Source organism: Palaemon carinicauda, chromosome 4, assembly GCF_036898095.1.
Source record: "Palaemon carinicauda isolate YSFRI2023 chromosome 4, ASM3689809v2, whole genome shotgun sequence".
Taxonomy (NCBI): Eukaryota; Metazoa; Arthropoda; class Malacostraca; order Decapoda; family Palaemonidae; genus Palaemon; species Palaemon carinicauda.
This window is the reverse complement of record NC_090728.1, coordinates 81,765,754-81,781,844: the sequence shown is the minus strand read 5'-3', so window position 1 is coordinate 81,781,844 and position 16,091 is coordinate 81,765,754. Positions and strand designations below refer to the sequence as shown.

Genomic DNA, 16,091 nt, shown 5'->3' with positions numbered 1-16,091 from the left:
TTCTCGTTCTTAGCGAGGAAGTCGATCCTTACCGCACATACAGCTCCATCCTGGTTAAAGTCCACCTGCTTCTCAATCGCGTGAATCTCGCTGACCCTTTTTGCTGTGGCCAGAGCCATCGGGAAGAGGGTTTTCTTAGTAGCATCTCTAAGGAACGCTTGTGAGATGGGTTCGAATTTCTTGCTGCATAGGAACCTCAGAACCACGTCCAAATTCCAAGCTTGGGGTCTTAACTGAGCCTGCTTAATTGTCTCAAAAGACTTCAAGAAATCTTGCAAGTCTTTATCCCTTTATCCTGAGTTAAGTCTATGCCTCTGTGCCTACAGACAGCAGAAAGCATACTCCTGTACCCTTTAATAGTGTATTCGGCCAGTTTAGAGTCTTGTCTGAAGGACGACAAAAAATCTGCTATTTGGCTCACAGAGGTAGTGGTTGAGGAAACTTTATGCTGCTTACACCAAGCTCTAGAAGTTTCCCACTTCCATTGGTAGACTCTTTACGAAGAGACCCTCCTCGCTCTGGCGATAGCTCTTGCAGCTTGCACAGAAAAGCCTCTCGCCCTGACAAGCTCCTTGATAGTCTGAAGGCAGTCAGTCGTAGAGCGAGGGGGTTTTGATGATACCTCTCAAAGTGGGGCTGTTTGAGAAGCTTTAGACTTAGAGGAAGGCTTCTTGGAAAGTCCACTAACATGTCCAACACCTCTGTGAACCATTCTCTTGCTGGCCAGAATGGAGCTACCAGGATCATTCTTCCTGATTCGAGGAGAGCGAATTTCCTGACTACCAGATTGATGATCTTGAAAGGGGGAAATGCATAGGTGTCCATCCCCGTCCAGTCCATGAAGAAGGCATCTACTGCTATTGCCTACTCATCCGGGACTAGGGAGCAGTAGTTGGGGATCCTTTTGTTTTGGTTAGAGGCGAAGAGGTCTACTAAAGGCCTCCCCCATAACTTCCACAGACTCTGACAGACCTGATGGTTGAGGATCCACTACGTGGGAAGAACTTGCCCTTTCCTGCTGAGCATGTCTGCTCTTACATTCTTCTGTCCTTGCACGAATCTTCTTAGAAGTTCTACGTTGTTCTCCTTCGACCACAGAAGGAGATCTTTTGCCGTTTCGAACAGAGAGAGTGAGTTCCCCCTTGCTTTCTGATGTAAGCCAAGGCTGTGGTGTTGTCCGAATTGACCTCCACTATCCTCCCCGACACGGAGTCTTTGAAGGCCTTCAGTCCTAACAGAATGGCCATCAACTCCTTCCTGTTGATGTGCCACCTGGCTTGCTCCTTTCCCCAAGAGCCTGAGACCTCCTTGCTTCCCAGTGTTGCTCCCCATCCTGACTCCGAAGTGTCTGAGAACAACACAAGGTCTGGGTTCTTCCAGACCAGGGAGATTCCTTCCCCTAAAATAGCTGGATCCCACCACCAAATCAGATAACTCTTGATTTCTGCTGGAATGAGGAAGGAAAAGGAGTCCTCCTGAATCTTCCTGTCCCACACCTTTGACAGGAAGTGTTAAAGAGGTCTAAGGTGCAGTCTTCCCAGAGAGACAAACTGTTTGAGCGAGGAGAGGGTTCCTAGCAAACTCATCCAATCCCTCGCTGAGCACTTGTGTCTTTCCAGGAATTCCTGAACCTTCCTGAGGCACCTGGTTTGCCTTTCTTGGGGAGGAGCCCGAAAACAGACTGAGTCCAGAACTATCCCCAAAAAAAGAATTGTCTGACTCGGTGCAGTCTGGGACTTCTTGTTAATGACAAGACCCAGTTCCTGAGCCATCAAAAAAGTCTTGCGTAGGTCCTCCAGACATTTCTCCTTCGACTGGGATCTTATCAACCAGTCGTCCAGATATAGAGATACTCTTATCCCCTCTTGGTGCAGCCATCCTGCCACATTCGGCATTACCCTGGTGAAGACTTGAGGAGCAGTGCTGAGGCTGAAGCAAAGAGCCTTGAACTGGAAACACTTGCCCTGGATCATAAATCTTAGGAACTTCCTCGAAGTCGGATGGATGGGGATGTAAAAGTAAGCGTCCTGTAAATCCAGACACACCATCCAGTCCCCTGGACTTACCGCTGTCAGAACCCACTGAGTCATCTCCATAGTAAATTTTGTCTTTTCTACAAAGACGTTCAGAGCGCTGACATCTAGCACTGGTCTCCATCCACCCGAGCTCTTGGGTACCATAAACAGGCGATTGTAGAAGCCTGGGGAAGATAGTTCCAGAACTGGCTCTATCGCTCCCTTCTCCAGCATCTGGTTCACCAGATCCAGTAGAGCCTCTTGTTTCCCGACGTTCAAGTACTGCGCCACCAAGGATAGAGGCGTATTTGAAAGTCGAGGCTTCTTCAAGAGGGGGATCTTGTATCCCTCCTTGATGACTGAGAGGGACCAGGCGTACGCTCCTCTTTTCTTCCAAGCCTGCCAAAAAAAGTGACAGTCTTGCTCCTCCCGCTGTCTGGAGGACTTGAGCTTCATCTCCTGGGGCGGGATCTGAATGAACCCCTATTCGTTCTACCGCCCGTCTCCTGCCTTCTTCACCTGAAGTCTGTTCTCGTTAGAGCTCTACCCCGAAAGGGCTGCTGAAGCTTCCTCTCCTCTTTCTTTAATGACGAAGGAACCGCTTGTAAAGGCTTCCTTGCAGAATGTGACAGGAGTTCTTGTGGGGCCTTTTGCACAAGAGAAAGAGTAATGTCCCTGACAAAGGGACTCGGGAAAAAGATGCTCCGATAGAGGGGCGTAAAGGAGCTCGGCCTTCTGCGCAACTGTAACTGCTCTAGAAGTAAAGGAACATAAAAGGGCCCTCTTCTTTAAAACTCCTGCCGAAAATAGGGAAGCCAACTCATTTGACCCATCCCTAAGAGCCTTGTCCATGCAGGCCATAATACTAGTAAGGTCTTCTGTATCTTCCAACCGCTCTGTTTTCCTAGCCAGCGTACCCAGAGACCAGTCCAAAAAACTGAAGACTTCGAAGGCTCGGAAAATTCCCTTGACGAGGTGGTCAAGCTCAGACATAGACCATATTACTTTCGCCGAGTTAAGGACATGTCTTCTGGAAGAATCAACAATGCCAGAGAAGTCCCCCTGGAAGGAGGCAGGCACTCCCAGGCCTTAGAGTTTCTCCAGTCTCGTACCACATGCCCGCTTTAGACGCAAGTCTAGCTGGTGGAAACGAGAAGGTGGTCTTGACCGCTTGTTTACGCTCCTTCAGCCAGTCATCCATTCTAGCGAGAGCCTTCCTAGCCAAGATGGACAGCTTCATTTTGATGAAAGCTGACAGTTTTTTGGCCTTCTTCCTGCTAAACTGCGACTGAGGAGAACGAGGAGCAGCAGGTTGAAACTCCTCCCCATAGAGCTCAAGGAGGGAGCAAGAGAGAACCTTATAACCTGCAGCCACGTTAGCAGGCTCATCTTCATCCTCTGAGATTTCTTCTAGATTTTGCCGTACTTCCAACTCAGTCTCTCTTTGGCCTGCAGGCACCAAGTCTGAGGTTGCTTTAACAAGCCGATCAGTTTCCAATTGCTCATCTGCGTCCGAGAAGAGCAAATCGTCGGATGCGTCCTGTTGGCGAGGGCTGAATGCGTCCTGACATCGAGGGGCGCGTGCGTCATGGCGCTGCGCGCCGGAAGTGTCCTGTCGCCGCACGATAGAGGCGTCCCGACGTCGCGCGCCAGAAGCGTTCTCAAGGCGGGAGCAGTACGCGTCCTGGTGCCGAGAGCTGGAAGCATCCTTGCGACGAAAGCTGCATGCGTCCTGGCGTCGTGAAGCGTAAGCGTCCTGGAGGCAGGCTGGAATCGTCCTGGCGTTACGAGCTAGAGACGGCAACGTCCTTGCGACGAGAATCACGAGCGTCCTGGCAGCGTGTTGAGGAAGAAGAAGTGCGGTACCGCGCGCTTGACGAATCGCACTGCGGTTCCCTGGGAGAGGCACTCCGTTCCCTCTTAGAGGCCGATTTCTTAATCGGTAAAGTATTGTCCTTACGACTGCCCGACTGGGAGGAAGGGCAGCTAAAAGCTTGTACCAGAGAAGACAGCTGCTTCTGCATAACTTCCATAAAAAATTTCGCAACTGCTGCTGGATCCTGCATTTCCGAAGGCGATGGCTGCCGAGTAGCGCTGGTCGTAGGAGAAGGTTCTCTCAATAGTCTCTCATCACTTACAAAAAGAGGAGAATCTTCCTTCCCTCCATTTCTAGGGTTTGACCTCTTCATTGGAACGGCGTCTCAGTCATCCTCTGAAGGATAAGGTTCTGGGCTACTCGATAAGGGAGAGCGAGAACGGGTCTGGTCAGCTTGATTCCATTTCCTCTTGGTCGGTCTCGAAACTTCATACCGCCATTTGCGTCTAGGCTCGGGGCTCGGGGAAGACACCATCACTTCCGACACGCTTTCTCCATGGCGGTCATGAGCAGCCTGGGAAAACGCAACAGGACTGCTTGAGGCGACTGCTGACCGAGTATGCGTACCTCTCACTCCCTTGCGGCCGTCGACGTACCTTTTCCCTTGGTCCTGGGAGCTTGGTAGAGGTCTAGATCTAGGGACGTGACAGGTTCGATCAGTCGCCACCTCCACTGCATTATCACAAGCACTAATCACACTCTCACTCTTACCTTTAAAGGTTGAAAGCTGGTCTTTAATAGCCTTCAACTCAGCCGTCATGCTGGCGTATCGAGGGTTATCCATAGATACTGTTCCTGTAGAAGGGGCAGGAGCTACTACCTCAGGAGAAGGTTTTAACTTCTACAGAGGAATTAATCAAGGGATCAAAAGAAATATTTAAGCTAAGCTCACTAGCGGATTTAGATTTAGATCCCGAAGCCCTCTTGGCTTTATCTAACTCTAACTTACGCACATAGCGTTTCATACTTAACCATTCTTTCTCGCTCAAAACCTCACATTCCTTGCACCTATTATCAAGCGCATACTCAAAACCCCTGCATTTTAAACAAACAGTGTGAGGGTCTACCGAAACTTTCGGTAACCTCACCTTGCATACCTCATTTACACAAACACGAAAATTAAGTTTATCAGTCATCGTAAACAAACAAATAGTTGAAGAAAATAACAAAAGCGATTGCCAAAACCCTAGATCAGTGTACGTCACCAAAAAAGAAGTCCAGTACAGCAACACAGGGAAAGCGAACGAAAAACTACAATGGCGGACCAACGATGTTGTCAGTCCAACCGGCAGAGATGATCTGAGGAACAGAAAACGTGAATAATTCCACGTACTACCCTGTAAGGAGTGTTAACCACCTTAACCGCACAACCACCATACGGCGGTTGCCGCGAATTTTGAAAAATTCTGCCAGACGTCAGAGACTATAGCTATATATATATAACTGCCAGGTAGGTTCTATTCATAAAATGAGCTATTTTGGACCAATAGCCAATAAATAATTACTGTTTATTGGCACACCAACATACAGATAAGCACTTCAATTACGTAAGGAGGTTTTATAGTGCAAAAGACTCCATAGAAAGTGGGATTAAAATATTCTGAAGATTTGCCAAACAAATGCTCCACTATTTTAATCAAGTTTCATTACTATTACTGGGATTAGATTACGGTAACTTTATTACAATGACTGGTTTTTTATGGTGATGACTGAAGTTTAAACAAGCTAATGTAAATAACATAAAATAAGACTGGTCATACATATACCAAGGCACTTCGCCCAATTTTGGGGGTTAGCTGAGATCAAACAAATGAAACAGAAAAGGAGACCTCTCCTCTCTACGTTTCTCCCAGCCTGACAAGGAACTCAACCGAGTTCGGCTGGTACTGCTAGGGGTCCCACAGGCCACCCTCCCCTGTTATCCACCACAGATGTAGCTTCATAACACTGAATCCCCTACTGCTGCTACCTCTGCGGTACACATTGTATTTCAAGGTGTTTTGAACATTATTGTTGACAACTTCCGGTGCAAACCAATAGCTTCTCAGTTTTGGTAATCTATCCCAAGAAATAAACAAAATAATGATTTCCTCCATAATCATAATAAACAAATGTTCAAAACACACCAAATAACAGTATTATTTTCTCCAAACTATTTATTAAACTATTCTATAATTTTACTGGCATTTCACCCTCATCACAAGAGGGTTTCATTCCCTTGTTAACGGCATGTGTTCATTGAAAAGAAAGATAATAGTAAAAATAAATTTTTTATGGATAAGTATCAATTGAACTGGGCTTCTGTAGAAGAAACAATACAATCATCACAGTAGTACTGAAATACGAAATTTGATTACCAAAGTCCTGTTTTTAAACACACTCCCATCCTGCTGTCCAGCCCCTTCAATTTTTGTTTCAAAGATATGGACAATTCTGCAAACATTATCCCTTTGGTCTTTGGTCATGGTAAGATATAGCCTTACTAGTTCACCAGAGGTCCAAGGTTATTCATAAGTTTGTGTCCATAGTAGAATGCAGTATAAAATTTACATATCGGCTTTGACCTCACTTCAAGATATATTGAGAAATGTAATGGAAATCTTAGAAATCACCCTTAGCAGTTGTTAACCTGTTAAAAAGAAATTAACATAATATTTCTAACAATCTTCAATGAACTCAGGTGTCGGGAGTTTCGAACTGATCATTCGAAATCCCCGCCATTTAACTCCACGAACGTTGCGTTAAATTGGGGTAAGATTGGAAGATCTCCCGGGTGTTTCTGCGAATGAGTGCTGTCCAATACTTAACGGTATTGTGGCCTAAAATTCAACCACCTGGAGGGGAAGGAGCGGGTGTCAGAGAGACGAAGTTTTTATTATTTACAAATTACGAAAATGATATTGTATTGTTTTACCATGACAAAAATATCGATGTATATGTTTAGAGCCAAGGACTCTCTAGTTTGTTGGATTACGGCAAATTATGGCCTTCAGCCGAAGTATTAAGTTTACCCTTTGATCTGAAGTAAGGCTTTGATTGTTTCTCTGTCTTGTGGTCGATAAAGAAGCTTTATCAAATCACTTATTGAATAAATAATGTAAGAGTTCCCGCTCATCTCGCAAGGACACTTTACCTAGCGCGGGAGACCGTAGTTTTCCTCTGAGCTGTCCAGCACGAGGCTCGTTCATTCCTGCCTAAACCTCCAACCCAGTAAGTTTAACTATATTGCTAGTCTCTCCATCTACGGCTCCTAGCCACCGTGATACCAGGTCGGTTCCTTTGTGAGTGTGTATATGTATATTTGTATCGCTCTGTAAAATTGTCGTCCCTGGGACTGGGGATTAGTTTTATTCATCAGATAATTCCTGTAGACCTTGGCATGTGATTTACCATGGAATAAGTGTCATAGTTTTGAAAACTTGGTCTTATTTAGTCTAACGTGGACTCTGTGTTTCATGAGCACATGTTGCAGACCCCCTAAGGGTGACAGTTCTAATTTTCAATTAGCTTAAAGTGTTATTGTGTGTTATTTCTTTATCAAATGATTATTTTTGTAATAAACTTATAGATTGTGATCATATTTTATTGAATCCTGAATAGTTTTGGAAAGCAAACCTCTTCAAGGTCTTGTCATCGGCCCATTCCATCGGACCTAGAATCATTAATTTCAATAAGTCGGAGAAAATTTCACGACATCAGGAATGAAAAGAAGGATATAGAAAGCAGTTATTATTGTAATACAGTAATATCAAGCCAGCCTCAAGAGTTTCAAAAACATCCAGCTTATAGAGTAAAAAGACCCTCTCCACAACATCTATATGGAGCAGTCTGTGAGGGGCTATTACAATATAACCCACAAAACACCTCATTCTTCATTCAAGGTAGTAGTCATACTGTATTAATGCAATACACTGCTGCATATTGAAAGAAAGGAAAAGATTAAGCATTGGAGAGAAAATTTACGAGAATATGAATATAGCACTATATGGTATACGAGAAAACCAGGTCCATTACATTTTGGTTAAACTGTATAAGTACTGTACTAGTATTTTTATTTTTTCTTGTACCTGAAAAACAGAATATGACAAAACATAGTGCATCTAATACACAATATGAGAGGAAAAGAAAGAATTGGTACCATTTTAATATTCAAATTTATATTGATATGTAATAGTTTTTTTACAGAAAAGGAAGTGAAAAATATATATCTATAGGTCTTCAACTTACAGACATTTGGATATACAAACAGAAATCCAACTGATATTGTATCAAAAGTAACAAGGCATTACATAATTTAATATAGTAAGCAAAACAACACTTGCAATAACCTAATATTTATTTTATATGAAACCGGACTATTTGTAGACTTTTACAACTGGAAAATGTAGGCTTGGGAGTTAGGTTAGGCCTACCCTAGGACAAAACTTATAAGAATTTGACTTACAAACAGCTTCTTGGATCCTATTAGGTTTGTAAGTTGACCTTCTTTATATAACCCAGAACGAAAATGTCCAAAGTTAACTCCTTAAACAAGTTTCTAGATACAGTATAAAACCATAAACAACTGTGTAAATTCCTGATCAGTTGTATTATTAAAATGCTCAACCAATTTTGTAAAGATTTTTCCCTACCATTGAAAGGTGAAGAAAATTTAATGATAATGCGAGGATTATCACTTAAAAATAAATGCAAAACAAATAAAACATCCTATTAATTTTTTAAGTTGTTGACCTTCTTTATATAACCCAGAACGAAAATGTCCAAAGTTAACTCCTTAAACAAGTTTCTAGATACAGTATAAAACCATAAACTTCAACTGTGTAAATTCCTGATCAGTTGTATTATTAAAATGCTCAACCAATTTTGTAAAGATTTTTCCCTACCATTGAAAGGTGAAGAAAATTTAATGATAATGCGAGGATTATCACTTAAAAATAAATGCAAAACAAATAAAACATCCTATTAATTTTTTAAGTTGTTGACCTTCTTTATATAACCCAGAACGAAAATGTCCAAAGTTAACTCCTTAAACAAGTTTCTAGATACAGTATAAAACCATAAACTTCAACTGTGTAAATTCCTGATCAGTTGTATTATTAAAATGCTCAACCAATTTTGTAAAGATTTTTCCCTACCATTGAAAGGTGAAGAAAATTTAATGATAATGCGAGGATTATCACTTAAAAATAAATGCAAAACAAATAAAACATCCTATTGAGTTTTTAAGTTGTTGACCTTTATATAACCCAGAACGAAAATGTCCAAAGTTAACTCCTTAAACAAGTTTCTAGATACAGTATAAAACCATAAACTTCAACTGTGTAAATTCCTGATCAGTTGTATTATTTAAATGCTCAACCAATTGAAAAGATTTTTCCCTACCATTGAAAGGTGAAGAAAATTTAATGATAATGCGAGGATTATCACTTAAAAATAAATGCAAAACAAATAAAACAAAAAGCTACCATAAAAAACTGGACACTTCATATGAAGAGAAAAATTATAAAAGTACTAAAATTTAGGGAATGTAATAATGTCAAGATTCAATTTCTAATATCAAATAAGTTATAATCTAGCATCGCTGGACGGCATCTGTAAAAAAAGAAAATACGTAGTATTAAAAGGAAATCATAATCATGATTTAGCAGGAAATAATAAAGAGGAATTTACGTCAATTATTCTCGTGCTGCATAACCTGAAAGTCCAAATTAGCAGAGCCTTAATTTTCTACAGAGTATGAATCTTCCATTCTTTCAAATTACTATTATTATTAGCTAAGCTAGTAATGATCAGCTATATGCCCAAAGGCCCAAACAAGGAAAAATAGCCCAGTTAAGAATGGAAATAAACTAAAAGAGAAGTAATGAAAAATCAGAATAACATAAATTAAAAACAGTAACAACATCAAAATAGATCTTTCATATATAAAATATAAAAAGGAGACTTATGTCAGCCTGTTCAACATAAGAATATTTGCTGCCAGTTTAAACTTTTGAAGTTCCACCGATTCAACTACCTGATTAAGAGGATTATTCCACAACTTGGTCACAGCTGGAATAAAACTTAAACTCCATTTAGGCTACCAACTGTGAGAGCTCTCCTTTATGCCAATTTGTTACTCTCATTTAAGGAGAATATTTAAGTAGTGTATAGTACTGTACTCCTTATTTGTTCTTATATAGATAAAAAAAAACTCTTGTTCTCTAGTTACATGTCTTCATCCTTGTTACAGTAGTTAAAGACAGGTGAATGAGGGGGCGCCATCTACCTGCTAATTGTGTCAGGCGTGTACAGACATACTGTACTCTGCTACTCTCTACCAATCATTGGAAGTTTTTTATACTTTGGTTCATTATATGTGGTTTTTTTGTGTTACTGCAGGTGTAGCTTAAGGGTTGGTTAACAATTGCGAACATGGTGAAACAGTTACCTTTGTTCACCTGTCACAGGGGAGCGGCCCAATCAACAGCACCGCACAGTAAGCAGGTATGATGTTGATTGCTACAACTGGAGCCAAAAAAGAGCTTCTCAATAACTGGTGTCTTCATGGTCAGTCAGCAGAAAGTGAGACCAAAGACAATCACAACTTTGCACTGGTAGCAGGTGAAAGATCCATCCTGAATCAAACTACCAACTCTATCGGGATTTTTCCTTCCCTCTTCCTTTCCTTATAGCTATCCTCAGCCATATTGTGAATATCACAGTGTATACTTTGTATTCCTGGGTTTAACAATGATTCAAATAACAATAGTATTTTGATCTTACTGTTTTGTATAATCTACATAACCATTTAACATGTGCAAATGGGCTGAATAAATCGATCTATCTATCCCCGGAGGATTGTCTGTTCTTTTCACTGAGGGAAAGGATGGCATGGCCTGATGATTTCTCCATTGCACTTGTGCAAGAGGGAGGTTAATCCTGGTCCTGTAAAAGATTAGCAAGTGCTTACGAGCACCGAGCTGTACTTTCAGCACATATATGTACCGAGTTGTACTTGTGCTCCCAAGCCCAAAGTAGCGTTCTATGAGTGTAACCACACCGAATCCTCCTTGTAGCCAAACACGAAATGAGTTCCACGTGAGTACAAGCATCCATTCTTCAGAGCACTGGGCCCCACTCCACGTGGTTTCAAGCACTGAGCCAGGCATCCACACTCAATCTACAGAGTGAGGTTATGCAATACTGCTTTTTCTCTTGATTAATCAGTGAAACGAGACCATTTGCAGCCTGATACATTGTCTGCCTTCCTTTTATACATTCTAAGATTAATTACATCAAAAGAAAGTCTCCATTCATGAAAATAGCACAATTTACAATAAATAATTTTTTGGGCTCAAGCCATGACGTCCTGATGGAAGGTTCCTTTAGTAGCTTCCCAAGGGTATATATGACTACAGTGATATTCTCAGATAATCAAACCAAAGGTTTCACAGAATTCTAACTTCTGGCACGAGTACCCTTAAGAATTACTCTCAAGGATATCGTATATAATCAGGGGACGTATTCTTGACACGCCACATGGCAATCTGCACCCCGAATAGCCTTTACGCTTCGAGGGGGATACGTGGCAGAATTAGATGGGTAGCTGCTTTAGAGGTTACCCTGGTTCCCCGACTACTATCGTATCACAACCGCGCCAATTCCCTCTGGCGGTCATTCCTTAATTTGTAGCGACTCGCTACGGTGTTCCCTGTTGATCCGACATTTTCGATCGATTTCTAGGAATTTTTATGCTTTCTACGGCTTCTTTCTCCATCCAAAAAGTTGAGTATTTATTCTTTACGATATGTATGTTAGTTCCAGCCTCACAATGAATTTAGTGTAATCATTGTGTTTGGATCTACGCCGATCACCGGTGTCGCCATAGGCACTGTCGTTCGTTGAGCATATGTTATTTAGTTAGCAGAACGACATTTCCGGTTTAAATAGTTTAATTGTTATCATGAAAGCTATTTAGGCATTTTATATTGTATCGCCATAGGCACTGTCGTTCGTTGAGCATGTTATTTAGTTAGCAGAACGACATTTCCGGTTTAAATAGTTTAATTGTTATCATGAAAGCTATTTAGGCATTTTATATTGTAAAGATATTTATATGCATAATTTTCCCTTTCTGTGTTGATCGTACATGTCAGAGTTTTGGTGACTTTAGGTAACCGAGATCTCGCCTAGTCTAGGTAACATAACCTAAACAACATATACTTTCGTCATTTCCCCGGTTACCCTTGTGTATCGGTTATCATTCCTTAGAGATTGATATCTCCTGGAATTATATTAACCGTTACTAGTCTCGATGAGATTTATGGGTAATCTCTCTTCCCTCTGAGAGTAGCCTTAGGCAACAACTCTCTGCGTCGGCCTTGAATTTTGAATTCAGGCATGACTAGCCTAGTTTTCTGTCTCATCCCTTAACAGCATACAGCAAGTTTTGGGATTCGATCAGAAGCTCAGAGTATTTAGTCTTTGTCGGCAGTCGGTCGGCGGGGGTGATTGCTTTCCCCTGCCGGCTGAACTGCCGGCATAGGAGGCTAGCCCTGCATAGATTACACCTGAAGTGGTCGTATGTTGCCGCCACCTTCTCCCTGTGGTCTAGTAGACTAGTCCTATGCTCGCCGACCCTAGGCTATAGAGTCGTATACTCTTATGGCCTAGGATGGTGCCGGCATTGGAACTCTGTTTCTCCCTTGTTGAGATGAACGGCATGGGCTGCCGTCCCCTTAACAGTATTAGCACCTTCTAAGCTGGAGAATAGATGATTCTCCTGCCGCTTGTTGTTGTGCCGGTACTGAAACAGAGTTTCTTCAAGGTGTATAGGTCCGGCAACATTGCCGGTCCCTCCTTTACCTCATATAGGACCCTTTCCCCTCCCCTCTCTGTTCTTTTACGATGGCCGAGCCATTGTCTTTCCTGAGACGGCGTCCTGCAACCTTACCATTGCCGGTGGGTTGCCGGAGCCGTCTAGACCCCCCCTCCTCAGCCGACGGCTGTCTGCGACAGCCGGCTTCCAGCAGCCATCACGGCTGTCGGCGGCTGCCGGCTTCCAGCGGCCATGACGGCTGTGGGTGGGAGGTTCCTTTGTCACCAAGGTTCTCCAGTTCTCCCTTGAACTGCTAGCCACATTTCTATTGTCGGCGTATTGCTCTGGCCGGCAGTAGACCGGTACAGATAGGTACTGACTCAGTCGGTAGCATGCCGACTGTACTAGTGCTGCCGGAGGCTGGCCTACAGTGGTAAGCCGGCAATAGTACTGTGGCTAGATGGAAGCCTAAATGTTACATTCTCCCCTTCCATTTGAACCTTCCTTTCGGAGAAAGGCAGTAAAATTAGACTTTTACATCCTTTATTACTGTATACATACACAGTAATAGATAGCCTTCACTCCATGCTTTCTCTCTCTCTCTCTCTTAACTAGCATGCTAAATGCTCCGGCAAGAGCTAGCTAATCCGGCAACATGCTGGCTGAACTACAGTATATGTCTATACAGGTAGTTAGTATATTTGCTGTACAGTATATACGGCAGATGGAAAACTATCGTATATATTATACTAGTAGTTATTTCCAATATATCTTGGGTACCCCTGCCCAAGTATTTGCTGAACCCAATCCCATATTGATAGAATAATATTTCGTCAATATCCTGATTTGAAATGTTTCCTTTTACCCTACAATATTACATTTCATAAAGGGCTCGTGATGTTACACCTCTAACCCTTAAAGGGGAGAGCCCTTATCCCTGAGTTTCCCTGATCAGGAAACTTCCTGATTTAATATTGTAAAGGAGGTCACAGCAAATAGATTGGTTGGGATACACAAATATATGTCTGTTATCTTTTCTAATCAATATACAGTGAGCCCTCGTTTATCGCGGTAGATAGGTTCCAGACCCGACCGCGATAGGTGAAAATCCGCGAAGTAGTGAAACCATATTTACCTATTTATTTAACATGTATATTCAGACTTTTAAAACCTTCCCTTGTACGTAGTACTGTTAACAAACTACCCTTTAATGTACAGAACACTTAATGCATGTATTACAGTACCCTAAACTAAAACAGGCACAAATATTAAAGGCGATTTTATATCATGCGTTTCCTAAACACGCCAAAAATCACGATAAAAAATGGCAACCAATGTTTTGTTTACGTTTATCTCTGATCATAATGAAGAAACAAACGCATTTACACATCTGTGTATAGGTTAGTTTTTGCATCGATTATATTGATTATTCAGTACAGTATGTTGATTATGTTATTATCAATGTTTTACTTAATTTTTCTTAGGACTTCCAAATGAAATGTTTTTCTTTATGACGCCGCCTGAAACGACGGCGTCATAAAGTACGCTCAGTAAACAAACGAAGGCATTTGACGCGCATGATGAAAGTGATAAATAATGATATTACAGTAAAAGCTTTCAGAAAATATGATATTACAAATATTATTTACGGTATCTATATAAAATCATACATACGTAGCAAAGCAGGAAAACAATTTACGAGAGAGAGAGAGAGAGAGAGAGAGAGAGAGAGAGAGAGAGAGAGAGAGAGAGAGAAAGAGAGAGAGAGAGAGAGAGAGAGAGAGAGAAAGAGAGAGAGAGAGAGAGAGAGAGTTGTTTTACGTACATAAATGTAAATTTTAAACAAAAAAAATAGCCCCATTTCATATAAAATAGGTTATTTCAAATAATTTACTTTATCATATTACAGTAGTCTGTATAATACTGTAAAGTTCAGTACAGTATGTTGTTATAGTCGTGGCGATGAAATTCTCACGAAACAAAAACACGACATTCGATTACAACAGCCGATTCATTCTCTCTCTCTCTCTCTCTCTCTCTCTCTCTCTCTCTCTCTCTCTCTCTCTCTCTCTCTCTCTCTGTGTTATACAATACTTACATATAGATGAAGAAACTAAAATTAGTTTTCTTAGTGTCAATTAAATACGAAACGAAAAAATTATGCCGAGTTTACATCCATTTCAATCGTTGCTAAAAATACGGCATCCGATTTCATTAGCCATTAGCAAACCACTATTTTTTGGGAAACATCATTTTATTCTAGAAAATTGCTACTCTTTAAATAGTTAATTGCACATTAAAAAAGCGTGTACTTTTGTTTTTAAATTTTCGGTGTGTTTTAAAAATCGAGTATTGTTGACTTCTTTTTGTTTTACTTTTGGCTGTGATTAGATCAGCTGACGTCTAGCTGCTGCTCTTGAGAGTGTACGAATACACTAACAAAGTATCGTTTATACCATTTCTTAACTTATTCAAACCGTCTACAGTATACAGTTGATATTACATAAGCACCAATGAGTTATAACCTATCAAATTTCTTTTGTTTATTACATTTAAAACAACACACACACACACACACACACACTCTCTCTCTCTCTCTCTCTCTCTGTGGGCTACTTTTCACTACCTCCTATTCCTTACCTCTCTATCTCTCTAACAAATGATATATTTTTTGCTCCTCAAAGTTTCATTTATATTGAAAATCAATCATGATTCAATTTTCCTTACTTTCTCCAATCTCGCACCATCGGTCACATCGCGGTATTTTCGAAATTTCCGGAAAATCCGCGATATATATATATACATGCGTTATGAAAAAAATCCGCGAAGTGGTGAATCCGCGATGGTCGAACCGCGAAGTAGCGAGGGCTCACTGTATCTTGGGTAGTGCGAGCTGCTGCTGGTACCGTTCCTATATCGAAAGAATGGCATTCCTTCGATACTCTGATTGTGAAATCAGTCCTCTTTACCTCACAGTGTTAAGGATAAGGGGGGAAAGTACTTTGTACAATTCCTTACACCTAGGTGTTCGACCCCCTGTTTACCTGGAATTCCCTAGTTGGAGGAATCTCCTTATCTTAATACTGAGGGGAGGTAACAGCATTGGCTCGCAAGGGATACACAGGTATGTGTCTCCCACTATCCCTTTATAGCTTTCCATCCTAAGCTATTTTTGTCAAAAGATGATTTTTGAAAATTGTTTATCTGTGTAATAATCAATTGAATGCTCATTTCTGTTCTCCTTTCCTTACAGGAGGGACACCAGATAATGCATCGCAGTCTTCTGCAGTTATAAGAGTGAGTATTTTCACGGACATAATACATGCAGGCTCATGCCCCCAGCAATATTATTTCCAAAATCCCCCACCCTGTCGGAGACCCTCCGACCTGTAAGTAGGCC

The 16,091-nt window shown here is 41.5% G+C and overlaps 1 protein-coding gene across 2 annotated transcripts in view; it reads right to left on the bottom strand.

The window, feature by feature from the left end:
• Nucleotides 1-8,026: 8,026 nt before the first annotated feature.
• LOC137640031 (activating signal cointegrator 1 complex subunit 3-like) overlaps nt 8,027-16,091 on the bottom strand; it is a 410,828-nt gene continuing 402,763 nt past the window's right edge. For both annotated transcript variants that reach the window (XM_068372399.1, XM_068372400.1), the window contains exon 45: nt 8,027-9,483. The gene's annotated coding sequence lies outside the window, so the exon portion shown is untranslated. The remainder of the gene's footprint in view (nt 9,484-16,091) is intronic.